We start from the raw sequence: 14,285 nt of genomic DNA, 5'->3' as shown, positions 1-14,285 counted from the left end.
CCGCCCCTGGGCCGACAGCCGGCGTTGCGGGCAGCCCCGGCTGGCAGCAAAAGCCTACGGCACCTGGTATTCCCAGGCGGTCTCCCATCCAAGTACTAACCAGGCCTGAGCCTGCTTAGCTTCCGAGATCAGACGAGATCGGGCGTTTTCAGGCTAGTATGGCCGTAGGCGCTGGCTGCTCTCATTTCTGGCCTTTTCACGCTCACAACTCAGATGCCGACAATTGGCTTTGTGCTGTGGTCAGAGGAGGAGGGAGGGAGGGAAACACTGACGCAGTGTTTGGGGCAAAGCTCCCTGAATCAGCAGAGATACTGCGCTTGTCACTTCTTGGTGGATATTGCTGGCCTGAGCACTGAGACACCAGAGATAGTCTGCTTGGCACTTCTTCCTGGGTATTGCTGTTCCGACTTCTCCCACAAATCACCAGCAAAGTTCCTCAGCCAAAACGTGAGCCGCCCCTGGGCCGACAGCCGGCGTTGCGGGCAGCCCCGGCTGGCAGCAAAAGCCTACGGCACCTGGTATTCCCAGGCGGTCTCCCATCCAAGTACTAACCAGGCCTGAGCCTGCTTAGCTTCCGAGATCAGACGAGATCAGGCGTATTCAGGCGAGTATGGCCGTAGGCGCTGGTTGCTCTCATTTCTGGCCTTTTCACGCTCACAACTCAGATGCCGACAATTGGCTTTGTGCTGTGCTCAGAGGAGGAGGGAGGGAGGGAAACACTGACGCAGTGTTTGGGGCAAAGCTCCCTGAATCAGCAGAGATACTGCGCTTGTCACTTCTTGGTGGATATTGCTGGCCTGAGCACTGAGACACCAGAGATAGTCTGCTTGGCACTTCTTCCTGGGTATTGCTGTTCCGACTTCTCCCACAAATCACCAGCAAAGTTCCTCAGCCAAAACGTGAGCCGCCCCTGGGCCGACAGCCGGCGTTGCGGGCAGCCCCGGCTGGCAGCAAAAGCCTACGGCACCTGGTATTCCCAGGCGGTCTCCCATCCAAGTACTAACCAGGCCTGAGCCTGCTTAGCTTCCGAGATCAGACGAGATCAGGCGTATTCAGGCTAGTATGGCCGTAGGCGCTGGTTGCTCTCATTTCTGGCCTTTTCACGCTCACAACTCAGATGCCGACAATTGGCTTTGTGCTGTGCTCAGAGGAGGAGGGAGGGAGGGAAACACTGACGCAGTGTTTGGGGCAAAGCTCCCTGAATCAGCAGAGATACTGCGCTTGTCACTTCTTGGTGGATATTGCTGGCCTGAGCACTGAGACACCAGAGATAGTCTGCTTGGCACTTCTTCCTGGGTATTGCTGTTCCGACTTCTCCCACAAATCACCAGCAAAGTTCCTCAGCCAAAACGTGAGCCGCCTCTGGGCCGACAGCCGGCGTTGCGGGCAGCCCCGGCTGGCAGCAAAAGCCTACGGCACCTGGTATTCCCAGGCGGTCTCCCATCCAAGTACTAACCAGGCCTGAGCCTGCTCAGCTTCCGAGATCAGACGAGATCGGGCGTTTTCAGGCTAGTATGGCCGTAGGCGCTGGCTGCTCTCATTTCTGGCCTTTTCACGCTCACAACTCAGATGCCGACAATTGGCTTTGTGCTGTGGTCAGAGGAGGAGGGAGGGAGGGAAACACTGACGCAGTGTTTGGGGCAAAGCTCCCTGAATCAGCAGAGATACTGCGCTTGTCACTTCTTGGTGGATATTGCTGGCCTGAGCACTGAGACACCAGAGATAGTCTGCTTGGCACTTCTTCCTGGGTATTGCTGTTCCGACTTCTCCCACAAATCACCAGCAAAGTTCCTCAGCCAAAACGTGAGCCGCCCCTGGGCCGACAGCCGGCGTTGCGGGCAGCCCCGGCTGGCAGCAAAAGCCTACGGCACCTGGTATTCCCAGGCGGTCTCCCATCCAAGTACTAACCAGGCCTGAGCCTGCTTAGCTTCCGAGATCAGACGAGATCGGGCGTTTTCAGGCTAGTATGGCCATAGGCGCTGGTTGCTCTCATTTCTGGCCTTTTCACGCTCACAACTCAGATGCCGACAATTGGCTTTGTGCTGTGGTCAGAGGAGGAGGGAGGGAGGGAAACACTGACGCAGTGTTTGGGGCAAAGCTCCCTGAATCAGCAGAGATACTGCGCTTGTCACTTCTTGGTGGATATTGCTGGCCTGAGCACTGAGACACCAGAGATAGTCTGCTTGGCACTTCTTCCTGGGTATTGCTGTTCCGACTTCTCCCACAAATCACCAGCAAAGTTCCTCAGCCAAAACGTGAGCCGCCTCTGGGCCGACAGCCGGCGTTGCGGGCAGCCCCGGCTGGCAGCAAAAGCCTACGGAACCTGGTATTCCCAGGCGGTCTCCCATCCAAGTACTAACCAGGCCTGAGCCTGCTTAGCTTCCGAGATCAGACGAGATCGGGCGTTTTCAGGCTAGTATGGCCGTAGGCGCTGGCTGCTCTCATTTCTGGCCTTTTCACGCTCACAACTCAGATGCCGACAATTGGCTTTGTGCTGTGGTCAGAGGAGGAGGGAGGGAGGGAAACACTGACGCAGTGTTTGGGGCAAAGCTCCCTGAATCAGCAGAGATACTGCGCTTGTCACTTCTTGGTGGATATTGCTGGCCTGAGCACTGAGACACCAGAGATAGTCTGCTTGGCACTTCTTCCTGGGTATTGCTGTTCCGACTTCTCCCACAAATCACCAGCAAAGTTCCTCAGCCAAAACGTGAGCCGCCTCTGGGCCGACAGCCGGCGTTGCGGGCAGCAAAAGCCTACGGCACCTGGTATTCCCAGGCGGTCTCCCATCCAAGTACTAACCAGGCCTGAGCCTGCTTAGCTTCCGAGATCAGACGAGATCGGGCGTATTCAGGCTAGTATGGCCGTAGGCGCTGGCTGCTCTCATTTCTGGCCTTTTCACGCTCACAACTCAGATGCCGACAATTGGCTTTGTGCTGTGGTCAGAGGAGGAGGGAGGGAGGGAAACACTGACGCAGTGTTTGGGGCAAAGCTCCCTGAATCAGCAGAGATACTGCGCTTGTCACTTCTTGGTGGATATTGCTGGCCTGAGCACTGAGACACCAGAGATAGTCTGCTTGGCACTTCTTCCTGGGTATTGCTGTTCCGACTTCTCCCACAAATCACCAGCAAAGTTCCTCAGCCAAAACGTGAGCCGCCTCTGGGCCGACAGCCGGCGTTGCGGGCAGCCCCGGCTGGCAGCAAAAGCCTACGGCACCTGGTATTCCCAGGCGGTCTCCCATCCAAGTACTAACCAGGCCTGAGCCTGCTTAGCTTCCGAGATCAGACGAGATCGGGCGTTTTCAGGCTAGTATGGCCGTAGGCGCTGGCTGCTCTCATTTCTGGCCTTTTCACGCTCACAACTCAGATGCCGACAATTGGCTTTGTGCTGTGGTCAGAGGAGGAGGGAGGGAGGGAAACACTGACGCAGTGTTTGGGGCAAAGCTCCCTGAATCAGCAGAGATACTGCGCTTGTCACTTCTTGGTGGATATTGCTGGCCTGAGCACGGAGACACCAGAGATAGTCTGCTTGGCACTTCTTCCTGGGTATTGCTGTTCCGACTTCTCCCACAAATCACCAGCAAAGTTCCTCAGCCAAAACGTGAGCCGCCTCTGGGCCGACAGCCGGCGTTGCGGGCAGCCCCGGCTGGCAGCAAAAGCCTACGGCACCTGGTATTCCCAGGCGGTCTCCCATCCAAGTACTAACCAGGCCTGAGCCTGCTTAGCTTCCGAGATCAGACGAGATCGGGCGTTTTCAGGCTAGTATGGCCGTAGGCGCTGGCTGCTCTCATTTCTGGCCTTTTCACGCTCACAACTCAGATGCCGACAATTGGCTTTGTGCTGTGGTCAGAGGAGGAGGGAGGGAGGGAAACACTGACGCAGTGTTTGGGGCAAAGCTCCCTGAATCAGCAGAGATACTGCGCTTGTCACTTCTTGGTGGATATTGCTGGCCTGAGCACGGAGACACCAGAGATAGTCTGCTTGGCACTTCTTCCTGGGTATTGCTGTTCCGACTTCTCCCACAAATCACCAGCAAAGTTCCTCAGCCAAAACGTGAGCCGCCTCTGGGCCGACAGCCGGCGTTGCGGGCAGCCCCGGCTGGCAGCAAAAGCCTACGGCACCTGGTATTCCCAGGCGGTCTCCCATCCAAGTACTAACCAGGCCTGAGCCTGCTTAGCTTCCGAGATCAGACGAGATCGGGCGTTTTCAGGCTAGTATGGCCGTAGGCGCTGGCTGCTCTCATTTCTGGCCTTTTCACGCTCACAACTCAGATGCCGACAATTGGCTTTGTGCTGTGGTCAGAGGAGGAGGGAGGGAGGGAAACACTGACGCAGTGTTTGGGGCAAAGCTCCCTGAATCAGCAGAGATACTGCGCTTGTCACTTCTTGGTGGATATTGCTGGCCTGAGCACTGAGACACCAGAGATAGTCTGCTTGGCACTTCTTCCTGGGTATTGCTGTTCCGACTTCTCCCACAAATCACCAGCAAAGTTCCTCAGCCAAAACGTGAGCCGCCCCTGGGCCGACAGCCGGCGTTGCGGGCAGCCCCGGCTGGCAGCAAAAGCCTACGGCACCTGGTATTCCCAGGCGGTCTCCCATCCAAGTACTAACCAGGCCTGAGCCTGCTTAGCTTCCGAGATCAGACGAGATCGGGCGTTTTCAGGCTAGTATGGCCGTAGGCGCTGGCTGCTCTCATTTCTGGCCTTTTCACGCTCACAACTCAGATGCCGACAATTGGCTTTGTGCTGTGGTCAGAGGAGGAGGGAGGGAGGGAAACACTGACGCAGTGTTTGGGGCAAAGCTCCCTGAATCAGCAGAGATACTGCGCTTGTCACTTCTTGGTGGATATTGCTGGCCTGAGCACGGAGACACCAGAGATAGTCTGCTTGGCACTTCTTCCTGGGTATTGCTGTTCCGACTTCTCCCACAAATCACCAGCAAAGTTCCTCAGCCAAAACGTGAGCCGCCTCTGGGCCGACAGCCGGCGTTGCGGGCAGCCCCGGCTGGCAGCAAAAGCCTACTGCACCTGGTATTCCCAGGCGGTCTCCCATCCAAGTACTAACCAGGCCTGAGCCTGCTTAGCTTCCGAGATCAGACGAGATCGGGCGTTTTCAGGCTAGTATGGCCGTAGGCGCTGGCTGCTCTCATTTCTGGCCTTTTCACGCTCACAACTCAGATGCCGACAATTGGCTTTGTGCTGTGGTCAGAGGAGGAGGGAGGGAGGGAAACACTGACGCAGTGTTTGGGGCAAAGCTCCCTGAATCAGCAGAGATACTGCGCTTGTCACTTCTTGGTGGATATTGCTGGCCTGAGCACTGAGACACCAGAGATAGTCTGCTTGGCACTTCTTCCTGGGTATTGCTGTTCCGACTTCTCCCACAAATCACCAGCAAAGTTCCTCAGCCAAAACGTGAGCCGCCACTGGGCCGACAGCCGGCGTTGCGGGCAGCCCCGGCTGGCAGCAAAAGCCTACGGCACCTGGTATTCCCAGGCGGTCTCCCATCCAAGTACTAACCAGGCCTGAGCCTGCTTAGCTTCCGAGATCAGACGTTTTCAGGCTAGTATGGCCGTAGGCGCTGGCTGCGCTCATTTCTGGCCTTTTCACGCTCACAACTCAGATGCCGACAATTGGCTTTGTGCTGTGGTCAGAGGAGGAGGGAGGGAGGGAAACACTGACGCAGTGTTTGGGGCAAAGCTCCCTGAATCAGCAGAGATACTGCGCTTGTCACTTCTTGGTGGATATTGCTGGCCTGAGCACGGAGACACCAGAGATAGTCTGCTTGGCACTTCTTCCTGGGTATTGCTGTTCCGACTTCTCCCACAAATCACCAGCAAAGTTCCTCAGCCAAAACGTGAGCCGCCTCTGGGCCGACAGCCGGCGTTGCGGGCAGCCCCGGCTGGCAGCAAAAGCCTACTGCACCTGGTATTCCCAGGCGGTCTCCCATCCAAGTACTAACCAGGCCTGAGCCTGCTTAGCTTCCGAGATCAGACGAGATCGGGCGTTTTCAGGCTAGTATGGCCGTAGGCGCTGGCTGCCCTCATTTCTGGCCTTTTCACGCTCACAACTCAGATGCCGACAATTGGCTTTGTGCTGTGGTCAGAGGAGGAGGGAGGGAGGGAAACACTGACGCAGTGTTTGGGGCAAAGCTCCCTGAATCAGCAGAGATACTGCGCTTGTCACTTCTTGGTGGATATTGCTGGCCTGAGCACTGAGACACCAGAGATAGTCTGCTTGGCACTTCTTCCTGGGTATTGCTGTTCCGACTTCTCCCACAAATCACCAGCAAAGTTCCTCAGCCAAAACGTGAGCCGCCCCTGGGCCGACAGCCGGCGTTGCGGGCAGCCCCGGCTGGCAGCAAAAGCCTACTGCACCTGGTATTCCCAGGCGGTCTCCCATCCAAGTACTAACCAGGCCTGAGCCTGCTTAGCTTCCGAGATCAGACGAGATCGGGCGTTTTCAGGCTAGTATGGCCGTAGGCGCTGGCTGCTCTCATTTCTGGCCTTTTCACGCTCACAACTCAGATGCCGACAATTGGCTTTGTGCTGTGGTCAGAGGAGGAGGGAGGGAGGGAAACACTGACGCAGTGTTTGGGGCAAAGCTCCCTGAATCAGCAGAGATACTGCGCTTGTCACTTCTTGGTGGATATTGCTGGCCTGAGCACTGAGACACCAGAGATAGTCTGCTTGGCACTTCTTCCTGGGTATTGCTGTTCCGACTTCTCCCACAAATCACCAGCAAAGTTCCTCAGCCAAAACGTGAGCCGCCTCTGGGCCGACAGCCGGCGTTGCGGGCAGCCCCGGCTGGCAGCAAAAGCCTACGGCACCTGGTATTCCCAGGCGGTCTCCCATCCAAGTACTAACCAGGCCTGAGCCTGCTTAGCTTCCGAGATCAGACGAGATCGGGCGTTTTCAGGCTAGTATGGCCGTAGGCGCTGGCTGCTCTCATTTCTGGCCTTTTCACGCTCACAACTCAGATGCCGACAATTGGCTTTGTGCTGTGGTCAGAGGAGGAGGGAGGGAGGGAAACACTGACGCAGTGTTTGGGGCAAAGCTCCCTGAATCAGCAGAGATACTGCGCTTGTCACTTCTTGGTGGATATTGCTGGCCTGAGCACTGAGACACCAGAGATAGTCTGCTTGGCACTTCTTCCTGGGTATTGCTGTTCCGACTTCTCCCACAAATCACCAGCAAAGTTCCTCAGCCAAAACGTGAGCCGCCCCTGGGCCGACAGCCGGCGTTGCGGGCAGCCCCGGCTGGCAGCAAAAGCCTACGGCACCTGGTATTCCCAGGCGGTCTCCCATCCAAGTACTAACCAGGCCTGAGCCTGCTTAGCTTCCGAGATCAGACGAGATCGGGCGTTTTCAGGCTAGTATGGCCGTAGGCGCTGGCTGCACTCATTTCTGGCCTTTTCACGCTCACAACTCAGATGCCGACAATTGGCTTTGTGCTGTGGTCAGAGGAGGAGGGAGGGAGGGAAACACTGACGCAGTGTTTGGGGCAAAGCTCCCTGAATCAGCAGAGATACTGCGCTTGTCACTTCTTGGTGGATATTGCTGGCCTGAGCACTGAGACACCAGAGATAGTCTGCTTGGCACTTCTTCCTGGGTATTGCTGTTCCGACTTCTCCCACAAATCACCAGCAAAGTTCCTCAGCCAAAACGTGAGCCGCCTCTGGGCCGACAGCCGGCGTTGCGGGCAGCCCCGGCTGGCAGCAAAAGCCTACGGCACCTGGTATTCCCAGGCGGTCTCCCATCCAAGTACTAACCAGGCCTGAGCCTGCTTAGTTTCCGAGATCAGACGAGATCGGGCGTTTTCAGGCTAGTATGGCCGTAGGCGCTGGCTGCTCTCATTTCTGGCCTTTTCACGCTCACAACTCAGATGCCGACAATTGGCTTTGTGCTGTGGTCAGAGGAGGAGGGAGGGAGGGAAACACTGACGCAGTGTTTGGGGCAAAGCTCCCTGAATCAGCAGAGATACTGCGCTTGTCACTTCTTGGTGGATATTGCTGGCCTGAGCACGGAGACACCAGAGATAGTCTGCTTGGCACTTCTTCCTGGGTATTGCTGTTCCGACTTCTCCCACAAATCACCAGCAAAGTTCCTCAGCCAAAACGTGAGCCGCCTCTGGGCCGACAGCCGGCGTTGCGGGCAGCCCCGGCTGGCAGCAAAAGCCTACTGCACCTCGTATTCCCAGGCGGTCTCCCATCCAAGTACTAACCAGGCCTGAGCCTGCTTAGCTTCCGAGATCAGACGAGATCGGGCGTTTTCAGGCTAGTATGGCCGTAGGCGCTGGCTGCTCTCATTTCTGGCCTTTTCACGCTCACAACTCAGATGCCGACAATTGGCTTTGTGCTGTGGTCAGAGGAGGAGGGAGGGAGGGAAACACTGACGCAGTGTTTGGGGCAAAGCTCCCTGAATCAGCAGAGATACTGCGCTTGTCACTTCTTGGTGGATATTGCTGGCCTGAGCACTGAGACACCAGAGATAGTCTGCTTGGCACTTCTTCCTGGGTATTGCTGTTCCGACTTCTCCCACAAATCACCAGCAAAGTTCCTCAGCCAAAACGTGAGCCGCCACTGGGCCGACAGCCGGCGTTGCGGGCAGCCCCGGCTGGCAGCAAAAGCCTACGGCACCTGGTATTCCCAGGCGGTCTCCCATCCAAGTACTAACCAGGCCTGAGCCTGCTTAGCTTCCGAGATCAGACGTTTTCAGGCTAGTATGGCCGTAGGCGCTGGCTGCGCTCATTTCTGGCCTTTTCACGCTCACAACTCAGATGCCGACAATTGGCTTTGTGCTGTGGTCAGAGGAGGAGGGAGGGAGGGAAACACTGACGCAGTGTTTGGGGCAAAGCTCCCTGAATCAGCAGAGATACTGCGCTTGTCACTTCTTGGTGGATATTGCTGGCCTGAGCACTGAGACACCAGAGATAGTCTGCTTGGCACTTCTTCCTGGGTATTGCTGTTCCGACTTCTCCCACAAATCACCAGCAAAGTTCCTCAGCCAAAACGTGAGCCGCCCCTGGGCCGACAGCCGGCGTTGCGGGCAGCCCCGGCTGGCAGCAAAAGCCTACGGCACCTGGTATTCCCAGGCGGTCTCCCATCCAACTACTAACCAGGCCTGAGCCTGCTTAGTTTCCGAGATCAGACGAGATCGGGCGTTTTCCGGCTAGTATGGCCGTAGGCGCTGGCTGCTCTCATTTCTGGCCTTTTCACGCTCACAACTCAGATGCCGACAATTGGCTTTGTGCTGTGGTCAGAGGAGGAGGGAGGGAGGGAAACACTGACGCAGTGTTTGGGGCAAAGCTCCCTGAATCAGCAGAGATACTGCGCTTGTCACTTCTTGGTGGATATTGCTGGCCTGAGCACTGAGACACCAGAGATAGTCTGCTTGGCACTTCTTCCTGGGTATTGCTGTTCCGACTTCTCCCACAAATCACCAGCAAAGTTCCTCAGCCAAAACGTGAGCCGCCCCTGGGCCGACAGCCGGCGTTGCGGGCAGCCCCGGCTGGCAGCAAAAGCCTACGGCACCTGGTATTCCCAGGCGGTCTCCCATCCAAGTACTAACCAGGCCTGAGCCTGCTTAGCTTCCGAGATCAGACGAGATCGGGCGTTTTCAGGCTAGTATGGCCGTAGGCGCTGGCTGCTCTCATTTCTGGCCTTTTCACGCTCACAACTCAGATGCCGACAATTGGCTTTGTGCTGTGGTCAGAGGAGGAGGGAGGGAGGGAAACACTGACGCAGTGTTTGGGGCAAAGCTCCCTGAATCAGCAGAGATACTGCGCTTGTCACTTCTTGGTGGATATTGCTGGCCTGAGCACTGAGACACCAGAGATAGTCTGCTTGGCACTTCTTCCTGGGTATTGCTGTTCCGACTTCTCCCACAAATCACCAGCAAAGTTCCTCAGCCAAAACGTGAGCCGCCTCTGGGCCGACAGCCGGCGTTGCGGGCAGCCCCGGCTGGCAGCAAAAGCCTACGGCACCTGGTATTCCCAGGCGGTCTCCCATCCAAGTACTAACCAGGCCTGAGCCTGCTTAGCTTCCGAGATCAGACGAGATCGGGCGTTTTCAGGCTAGTATGGCCGTAGGCGCTGGCTGCTCTCATTTCTGGCCTTTTCACGCTCACAACTCAGATGCCGACAATTGGCTTTGTGCTGTGGTCAGAGGAGGAGGGAGGGAGGGAAACACTGACGCAGTGTTTGGGGCAAAGCTCCCTGAATCAGCAGAGATACTGCGCTTGTCACTTCTTGGTGGATATTGCTGGCCTGAGCACTGAGACACCAGAGATAGTCTGCTTGGCACTTCTTCCTGGGTATTGCTGTTCCGACTTCTCCCACAAATCACCAGCAAAGTTCCTCAGCCAAAACGTGAGCCGCCTCTGGGCCGACAGCCGGCGTTGCAGGTAGCCCAAGCCTACGGCACCTGGTATTCCCAGGCGGTCTCCCATCCAAGTACTAACCAGGCCTGAGCCTGCTTAGCTTCCGAGATCAGACGAGATCGGGCGTTTTCAGGCTAGTATGGCCGTAGGCGCTGGCTGCTCTCATTTCTGGCCTTTTCACGCTCACAACTCAGATGCCGACAATTGGCTTTGTGCTGTGGTCAGAGGAGGAGGGAGGGAGGGAAACACTGACGCAGTGTTTGGGGCAAAGCTCCCTGAATCAGCAGAGATACTGCGCTTGTCACTTCTTGGTGGATATTGCTGGCCTGAGCACTGAGACACCAGAGATAGTCTGCTTGGCACTTCTTCCTGGGTATTGCTGTTCCGACTTCTCCCACAAATCACCAGCAAAGTTCCTCAGCCAAAACGTGAGCCGCCCCTGGGCCGACAGCCGGCGTTGCGGGCAGCCCCGGCTGGCAGCAAAAGCCTACGGCACCTGGTATTCCCAGGCGGTCTCCCATCCAAGTACTAACCAGGCCTGAGCCTGCTTAGCTTCCGAGATCAGACGAGATCGGGCGTTTTCAGGCTAGTATGGCCGTAGGCGCTGGCTGCTCTCATTTCTGGCCTTTTCACGCTCACAACTCAGATGCCGACAATTGGCTTTGTGCTGTGGTCAGAGGAGGAGGGAGGGAGGGAAACACTGACGCAGTGTTTGGGGCAAAGCTCCCTGAATCAGCAGAGATACTGCGCTTGTCACTTCTTGGTGGATATTGCTGGCCTGAGCACTGAGACACCAGAGATAGTCTGCTTGGCACTTCTTCCTGGGTATTGCTGTTCCGACTTCTCCCACAAATCACCAGCAAAGTTCCTCAGCCAAAACGTGAGCCGCCCCTGGGCCGACAGCCGGCGTTGCGGGCAGCCCCGGCTGGCAGCAAAAGCCTACGGCACCTGGTATTCCCAGGCGGTCTCCCATCCAAGTACTAACCAGGCCTGAGCCTGCTTAGCTTCCGAGATCAGACGAGATCGGGCGTTTTCAGGCTAGTATGGCCGTAGGCGCTGGCTGCTCTCATTTCTGGCCTTTTCACGCTCACAACTCAGATGCCGACAATTGGCTTTGTGCTGTGGTCAGAGGAGGAGGGAGGGAGGGAAACACTGACGCAGTGTTTGGGGCAAAGCTCCCTGAATCAGCAGAGATACTGCGCTTGTCACTTCTTGGTGGATATTGCTGGCCTGAGCACGGAGACACCAGAGATAGTCTGCTTGGCACTTCTTCCTGGGTATTGCTGTTCCGACTTCTCCCACAAATCACCAGCAAAGTTCCTCAGCCAAAACGTGAGCCGCCTCTGGGCCGACAGCCGGCGTTGCGGGCAGCCCCGGCTGGCAGCAAAAGCCTACGGCACCTGGTATTCCCAGGCGGTCTCCCATCCAAGTACTAACCAGGCCTGAGCCTGCTTAGCTTCCGAGATCAGACGAGATCGGGCGTTTTCAGGCTAGTATGGCCGTAGGCGCTGGCTGCTCTCATTTCTGGCCTTTTCACGCTCACAACTCAGATGCCGACAATTGGCTTTGTGCTGTGGTCAGAGGAGGAGGGAGGGAGGGAAACACTGACGCAGTGTTTGGGGCAAAGCTCCCTGAATCAGCAGAGATACTGCGCTTGTCACTTCTTGGTGGATATTGCTGGCCTGAGCACTGAGACACCAGAGATAGTCTGCTTGGCACTTCTTCCTGGGTATTGCTGTTCCGACTTCTCCCACAAATCACCAGCAAAGTTCCTCAGCCAAAACGTGAGCCGCCTCTGGGCCGACAGCCGGCGTTGCGGGCAGCCCCGGCTGGCAGCAAAAGCCTACGGCACCTGGTATTCCCAGGCGGTCTCCCATCCAAGTACTAACCAGGCCTGAGCCTGCTTAGCTTCCGAGATCAGACGAGATCGGGCGTTTTCAGGCTAGTATGGCCGTAGGCGCTGGCTGCTCTCATTTCTGGCCTTTTCACGCTCACAACCCAGATGCCGACAATTGGCTTTGTGCTGTGGTCAGAGGAGGAGGGAGGGAGGGAAACACTGACGCAGTGTTTGGGGCAAAGCTCCCTGAATCAGCAGAGATACTGCGCTTGTCACTTCTTGGTGGATATTGCTGGCCTGAGCACTGAGACACCAGAGATAGTCTGCTTGGCACTTCTTCCTGGGTATTGCTGTTCCGACTTCTCCCACAAATCACCAGCAAAGTTCCTCAGCCAAAACGTGAGCCGCCTCTGGGCCGACAGCCGGCGTTGCGGGCAGCCCCGGCTGGCAGCAAAAGCCTACGGCACCTGGTATTCCCAGGCGGTCTCCCATCCAAGTACTAACCAGGCCTGAGCCTGCTTAGCTTCCGAGATCAGACGAGATCGGGCGTTTTCAGGCTAGTATGGCCGTAGGCGCTGGCTGCTCTCATTTCTGGCCTTTTCACGCTCACAACTCAGATGCCGACAATTGGCTTTGTGCTGTGGTCAGAGGAGGAGGGAGGGAGGGAAACACTGACGCAGTGTTTGGGGCAAAGCTCCCTGAATCAGCAGAGATACTGCGCTTGTCACTTCTTGGTGGATATTGCTGGCCTGAGCACTGAGACACCAGAGATAGTCTGCTTGGCACTTCTTCCTGGGTATTGCTGTTCTGACTTCTCCCACAAATCACCAGCAAAGTTCCTCAGCCAAAACGTGAGCCGCCCCTGGGCCGACAGCCGGCGTTGCGGGCAGCCCCGGCTGGCAGCAAAAGCCTACGGCACCTGGTATTCCCAGGCGGTCTCCCATCCAAGTACTAACCAGGCCTGATCCTGCTTAGCTTCCGAGATCAGACGAGATCGGGCGTTTTCAGGCTAGTATGGCCGTAGGCGCTGGCTGCTCTCATTTCTGGCCTTTTCACGCTCACAACTCAGATGCCGACAATTGGCTTTGTGCTGTGGTCAGAGGAGGAGGGAGGGAGGGAAACACTGACGCAGTGTTTGGGGCAAAGCTCCCTGAATCAGCAGAGATACTGCGCTTGTCACTTCTTGGTGGATATTGCTGGCCTGAGCACTGAGACACCAGAGATAGTCTGCTTGGCACTTCTTCCTGGGTATTGCTGTTCCGACTTCTCCCACAAATCACCAGCAAAGTTCCTCAGCCAAAACGTGAGCCGCCTCTGGGCCGACAGCCGGCGTTGCGGGCAGCCCCGGCTGGCAGCAAAAGCCTACGGCACCTGGTATTCCCAGGCGGTCTCCCATCCAAGTACTAACCAGGCCTGAGCCTTCTTAGCTTCCGAGATCGGGCGTTTTCAGGCTAGTATGGCCGTAGGCGCTGGCTGCTCTCATTTCTGGCCTTTTCACGCTCACAACTCAGATGCCGACAATTGGCTTTGTGCTGTGGTCAGAGGAGGAGGGAGGGAGGGAAACACTGACGCAGTGTTTGGGGCAAAGCTCCCTGAATCAGCAGAGATACTGCGCTTGTCACTTCTTGGTGGATATTGCTGGCCTGAGCACTGAGACACCAGAGATAGTCTGCTTGGCACTTCTTCCTGGGTATTGCTGTTCCGACTTCTCCCACAAATCACCAGCAAAGTTCCTCAGCCAAAACGTGAGCCGCCTCTGGGCCGACAGCCGGCGTTGCGGGCAGCCCCGGCTGGCAGCAAAAGCCTACGGCACCTGGTATTCCCAGGCGGTCTCCCATCCAAGTACTAACCAGGCCTGAACCTGCTTAGCTTCCGAGATCAGACGAGATCGGGCGTTTTCAGGCTAGTATGGCCGTAGGCGCTGGCTGCTCTCATTTCTGGCCTTTTCACGCTCACAACTCAGATGCCGACAATTGGCTTTGTGCTGTGGTCAGAGGAGGAGGGAGGGAGGGAAACACTGACGCAGTGTTTGGGGCAAAGCTCCCTGAATCAGCAGAGATACTGCGCTTGTCACTTCTT

At 56.7% G+C, this 14,285-nt stretch overlaps 29 non-coding genes and 3 pseudogenes across 29 annotated transcripts; all 32 read right to left on the bottom strand.

Moving 5' to 3' along the window:
- Window positions 1-51: 51 nt before the first annotated feature.
- Window positions 52-170, bottom strand: LOC145345982 (5S ribosomal RNA). The gene has a single exon (XR_013887348.1). It is a non-coding gene; the product is annotated as a 5S ribosomal RNA (ribosomal RNA).
- Window positions 171-503: 333 nt separating this feature from the next.
- On the bottom strand, window positions 504-622 carry LOC145346243 (5S ribosomal RNA). Its single transcript, XR_013887597.1, has one exon. It is a non-coding gene; the product is annotated as a 5S ribosomal RNA (ribosomal RNA).
- A 333-nt stretch (window positions 623-955) lies between these two features.
- LOC145346133 (5S ribosomal RNA) lies at window positions 956-1,074 on the bottom strand. Its single transcript, XR_013887494.1, has one exon. It is a non-coding gene; the product is annotated as a 5S ribosomal RNA (ribosomal RNA).
- A 333-nt stretch (window positions 1,075-1,407) lies between these two features.
- Window positions 1,408-1,526, bottom strand: LOC145346238 (5S ribosomal RNA). The gene has a single exon (XR_013887592.1). It is a non-coding gene; the product is annotated as a 5S ribosomal RNA (ribosomal RNA).
- A 333-nt stretch (window positions 1,527-1,859) lies between these two features.
- LOC145346009 (5S ribosomal RNA) lies at window positions 1,860-1,978 on the bottom strand. Its single transcript, XR_013887374.1, has one exon. It is a non-coding gene; the product is annotated as a 5S ribosomal RNA (ribosomal RNA).
- Window positions 1,979-2,311: 333 nt separating this feature from the next.
- LOC145346165 (5S ribosomal RNA) lies at window positions 2,312-2,430 on the bottom strand. The gene has a single exon (XR_013887523.1). It is a non-coding gene; the product is annotated as a 5S ribosomal RNA (ribosomal RNA).
- A 320-nt stretch (window positions 2,431-2,750) lies between these two features.
- On the bottom strand, window positions 2,751-2,869 carry LOC145346002 (5S ribosomal RNA). Its single transcript, XR_013887367.1, has one exon. It is a non-coding gene; the product is annotated as a 5S ribosomal RNA (ribosomal RNA).
- Window positions 2,870-3,202: 333 nt separating this feature from the next.
- Window positions 3,203-3,321, bottom strand: LOC145345981 (5S ribosomal RNA). The gene has a single exon (XR_013887347.1). It is a non-coding gene; the product is annotated as a 5S ribosomal RNA (ribosomal RNA).
- Window positions 3,322-3,654: 333 nt separating this feature from the next.
- Window positions 3,655-3,773, bottom strand: LOC145345980 (5S ribosomal RNA). Its single transcript, XR_013887346.1, has one exon. It is a non-coding gene; the product is annotated as a 5S ribosomal RNA (ribosomal RNA).
- Window positions 3,774-4,106: 333 nt separating this feature from the next.
- LOC145345979 (5S ribosomal RNA) lies at window positions 4,107-4,225 on the bottom strand. Its single transcript, XR_013887345.1, has one exon. It is a non-coding gene; the product is annotated as a 5S ribosomal RNA (ribosomal RNA).
- Window positions 4,226-4,558: 333 nt separating this feature from the next.
- LOC145345978 (5S ribosomal RNA) lies at window positions 4,559-4,677 on the bottom strand. The gene has a single exon (XR_013887344.1). It is a non-coding gene; the product is annotated as a 5S ribosomal RNA (ribosomal RNA).
- A 333-nt stretch (window positions 4,678-5,010) lies between these two features.
- On the bottom strand, window positions 5,011-5,129 carry LOC145346237 (5S ribosomal RNA). Its single transcript, XR_013887591.1, has one exon. It is a non-coding gene; the product is annotated as a 5S ribosomal RNA (ribosomal RNA).
- A 333-nt stretch (window positions 5,130-5,462) lies between these two features.
- LOC145345735 (5S ribosomal RNA) lies at window positions 5,463-5,571 on the bottom strand (annotated as a pseudogene).
- Window positions 5,572-5,904: 333 nt separating this feature from the next.
- On the bottom strand, window positions 5,905-6,023 carry LOC145346235 (5S ribosomal RNA). The gene has a single exon (XR_013887590.1). It is a non-coding gene; the product is annotated as a 5S ribosomal RNA (ribosomal RNA).
- Window positions 6,024-6,356: 333 nt separating this feature from the next.
- On the bottom strand, window positions 6,357-6,475 carry LOC145346234 (5S ribosomal RNA). The gene has a single exon (XR_013887589.1). It is a non-coding gene; the product is annotated as a 5S ribosomal RNA (ribosomal RNA).
- A 333-nt stretch (window positions 6,476-6,808) lies between these two features.
- LOC145345977 (5S ribosomal RNA) lies at window positions 6,809-6,927 on the bottom strand. The gene has a single exon (XR_013887343.1). It is a non-coding gene; the product is annotated as a 5S ribosomal RNA (ribosomal RNA).
- Window positions 6,928-7,260: 333 nt separating this feature from the next.
- Window positions 7,261-7,379, bottom strand: LOC145345976 (5S ribosomal RNA). The gene has a single exon (XR_013887342.1). It is a non-coding gene; the product is annotated as a 5S ribosomal RNA (ribosomal RNA).
- Window positions 7,380-7,712: 333 nt separating this feature from the next.
- Window positions 7,713-7,831, bottom strand: LOC145346164 (5S ribosomal RNA). Its single transcript, XR_013887522.1, has one exon. It is a non-coding gene; the product is annotated as a 5S ribosomal RNA (ribosomal RNA).
- A 333-nt stretch (window positions 7,832-8,164) lies between these two features.
- Window positions 8,165-8,283, bottom strand: LOC145345668 (5S ribosomal RNA). The gene has a single exon (XR_013887125.1). It is a non-coding gene; the product is annotated as a 5S ribosomal RNA (ribosomal RNA).
- A 333-nt stretch (window positions 8,284-8,616) lies between these two features.
- Window positions 8,617-8,725, bottom strand: LOC145345733 (5S ribosomal RNA; annotated as a pseudogene).
- A 333-nt stretch (window positions 8,726-9,058) lies between these two features.
- On the bottom strand, window positions 9,059-9,177 carry LOC145345676 (5S ribosomal RNA). Its single transcript, XR_013887132.1, has one exon. It is a non-coding gene; the product is annotated as a 5S ribosomal RNA (ribosomal RNA).
- A 333-nt stretch (window positions 9,178-9,510) lies between these two features.
- LOC145345975 (5S ribosomal RNA) lies at window positions 9,511-9,629 on the bottom strand. Its single transcript, XR_013887341.1, has one exon. It is a non-coding gene; the product is annotated as a 5S ribosomal RNA (ribosomal RNA).
- Window positions 9,630-9,962: 333 nt separating this feature from the next.
- LOC145345972 (5S ribosomal RNA) lies at window positions 9,963-10,081 on the bottom strand. Its single transcript, XR_013887339.1, has one exon. It is a non-coding gene; the product is annotated as a 5S ribosomal RNA (ribosomal RNA).
- Window positions 10,082-10,401: 320 nt separating this feature from the next.
- On the bottom strand, window positions 10,402-10,520 carry LOC145345971 (5S ribosomal RNA). Its single transcript, XR_013887338.1, has one exon. It is a non-coding gene; the product is annotated as a 5S ribosomal RNA (ribosomal RNA).
- Window positions 10,521-10,853: 333 nt separating this feature from the next.
- Window positions 10,854-10,972, bottom strand: LOC145345970 (5S ribosomal RNA). The gene has a single exon (XR_013887337.1). It is a non-coding gene; the product is annotated as a 5S ribosomal RNA (ribosomal RNA).
- Window positions 10,973-11,305: 333 nt separating this feature from the next.
- LOC145345969 (5S ribosomal RNA) lies at window positions 11,306-11,424 on the bottom strand. Its single transcript, XR_013887336.1, has one exon. It is a non-coding gene; the product is annotated as a 5S ribosomal RNA (ribosomal RNA).
- A 333-nt stretch (window positions 11,425-11,757) lies between these two features.
- LOC145345968 (5S ribosomal RNA) lies at window positions 11,758-11,876 on the bottom strand. Its single transcript, XR_013887335.1, has one exon. It is a non-coding gene; the product is annotated as a 5S ribosomal RNA (ribosomal RNA).
- Window positions 11,877-12,209: 333 nt separating this feature from the next.
- Window positions 12,210-12,328, bottom strand: LOC145345967 (5S ribosomal RNA). Its single transcript, XR_013887334.1, has one exon. It is a non-coding gene; the product is annotated as a 5S ribosomal RNA (ribosomal RNA).
- A 333-nt stretch (window positions 12,329-12,661) lies between these two features.
- Window positions 12,662-12,780, bottom strand: LOC145345966 (5S ribosomal RNA). Its single transcript, XR_013887333.1, has one exon. It is a non-coding gene; the product is annotated as a 5S ribosomal RNA (ribosomal RNA).
- Window positions 12,781-13,113: 333 nt separating this feature from the next.
- Window positions 13,114-13,232, bottom strand: LOC145346256 (5S ribosomal RNA). Its single transcript, XR_013887610.1, has one exon. It is a non-coding gene; the product is annotated as a 5S ribosomal RNA (ribosomal RNA).
- A 333-nt stretch (window positions 13,233-13,565) lies between these two features.
- LOC145345687 (5S ribosomal RNA) lies at window positions 13,566-13,674 on the bottom strand (annotated as a pseudogene).
- Window positions 13,675-14,007: 333 nt separating this feature from the next.
- LOC145346098 (5S ribosomal RNA) lies at window positions 14,008-14,126 on the bottom strand. Its single transcript, XR_013887460.1, has one exon. It is a non-coding gene; the product is annotated as a 5S ribosomal RNA (ribosomal RNA).
- Between the last annotated feature and the right edge of the window lie 159 nt (window positions 14,127-14,285).

The sequence above is a fragment of the Carcharhinus amblyrhynchos genome, chromosome 7, assembly GCF_965287045.1.
Source record: "Carcharhinus amblyrhynchos chromosome 7, sCarAmb.v2.hapA, whole genome shotgun sequence".
Classification (NCBI taxonomy): domain Eukaryota; kingdom Metazoa; phylum Chordata; class Chondrichthyes; order Carcharhiniformes; family Carcharhinidae; genus Carcharhinus; species Carcharhinus amblyrhynchos.
Note: the sequence above shows the minus strand (reverse complement) of the source record. Positions and strands in the feature narration are given on the sequence as shown.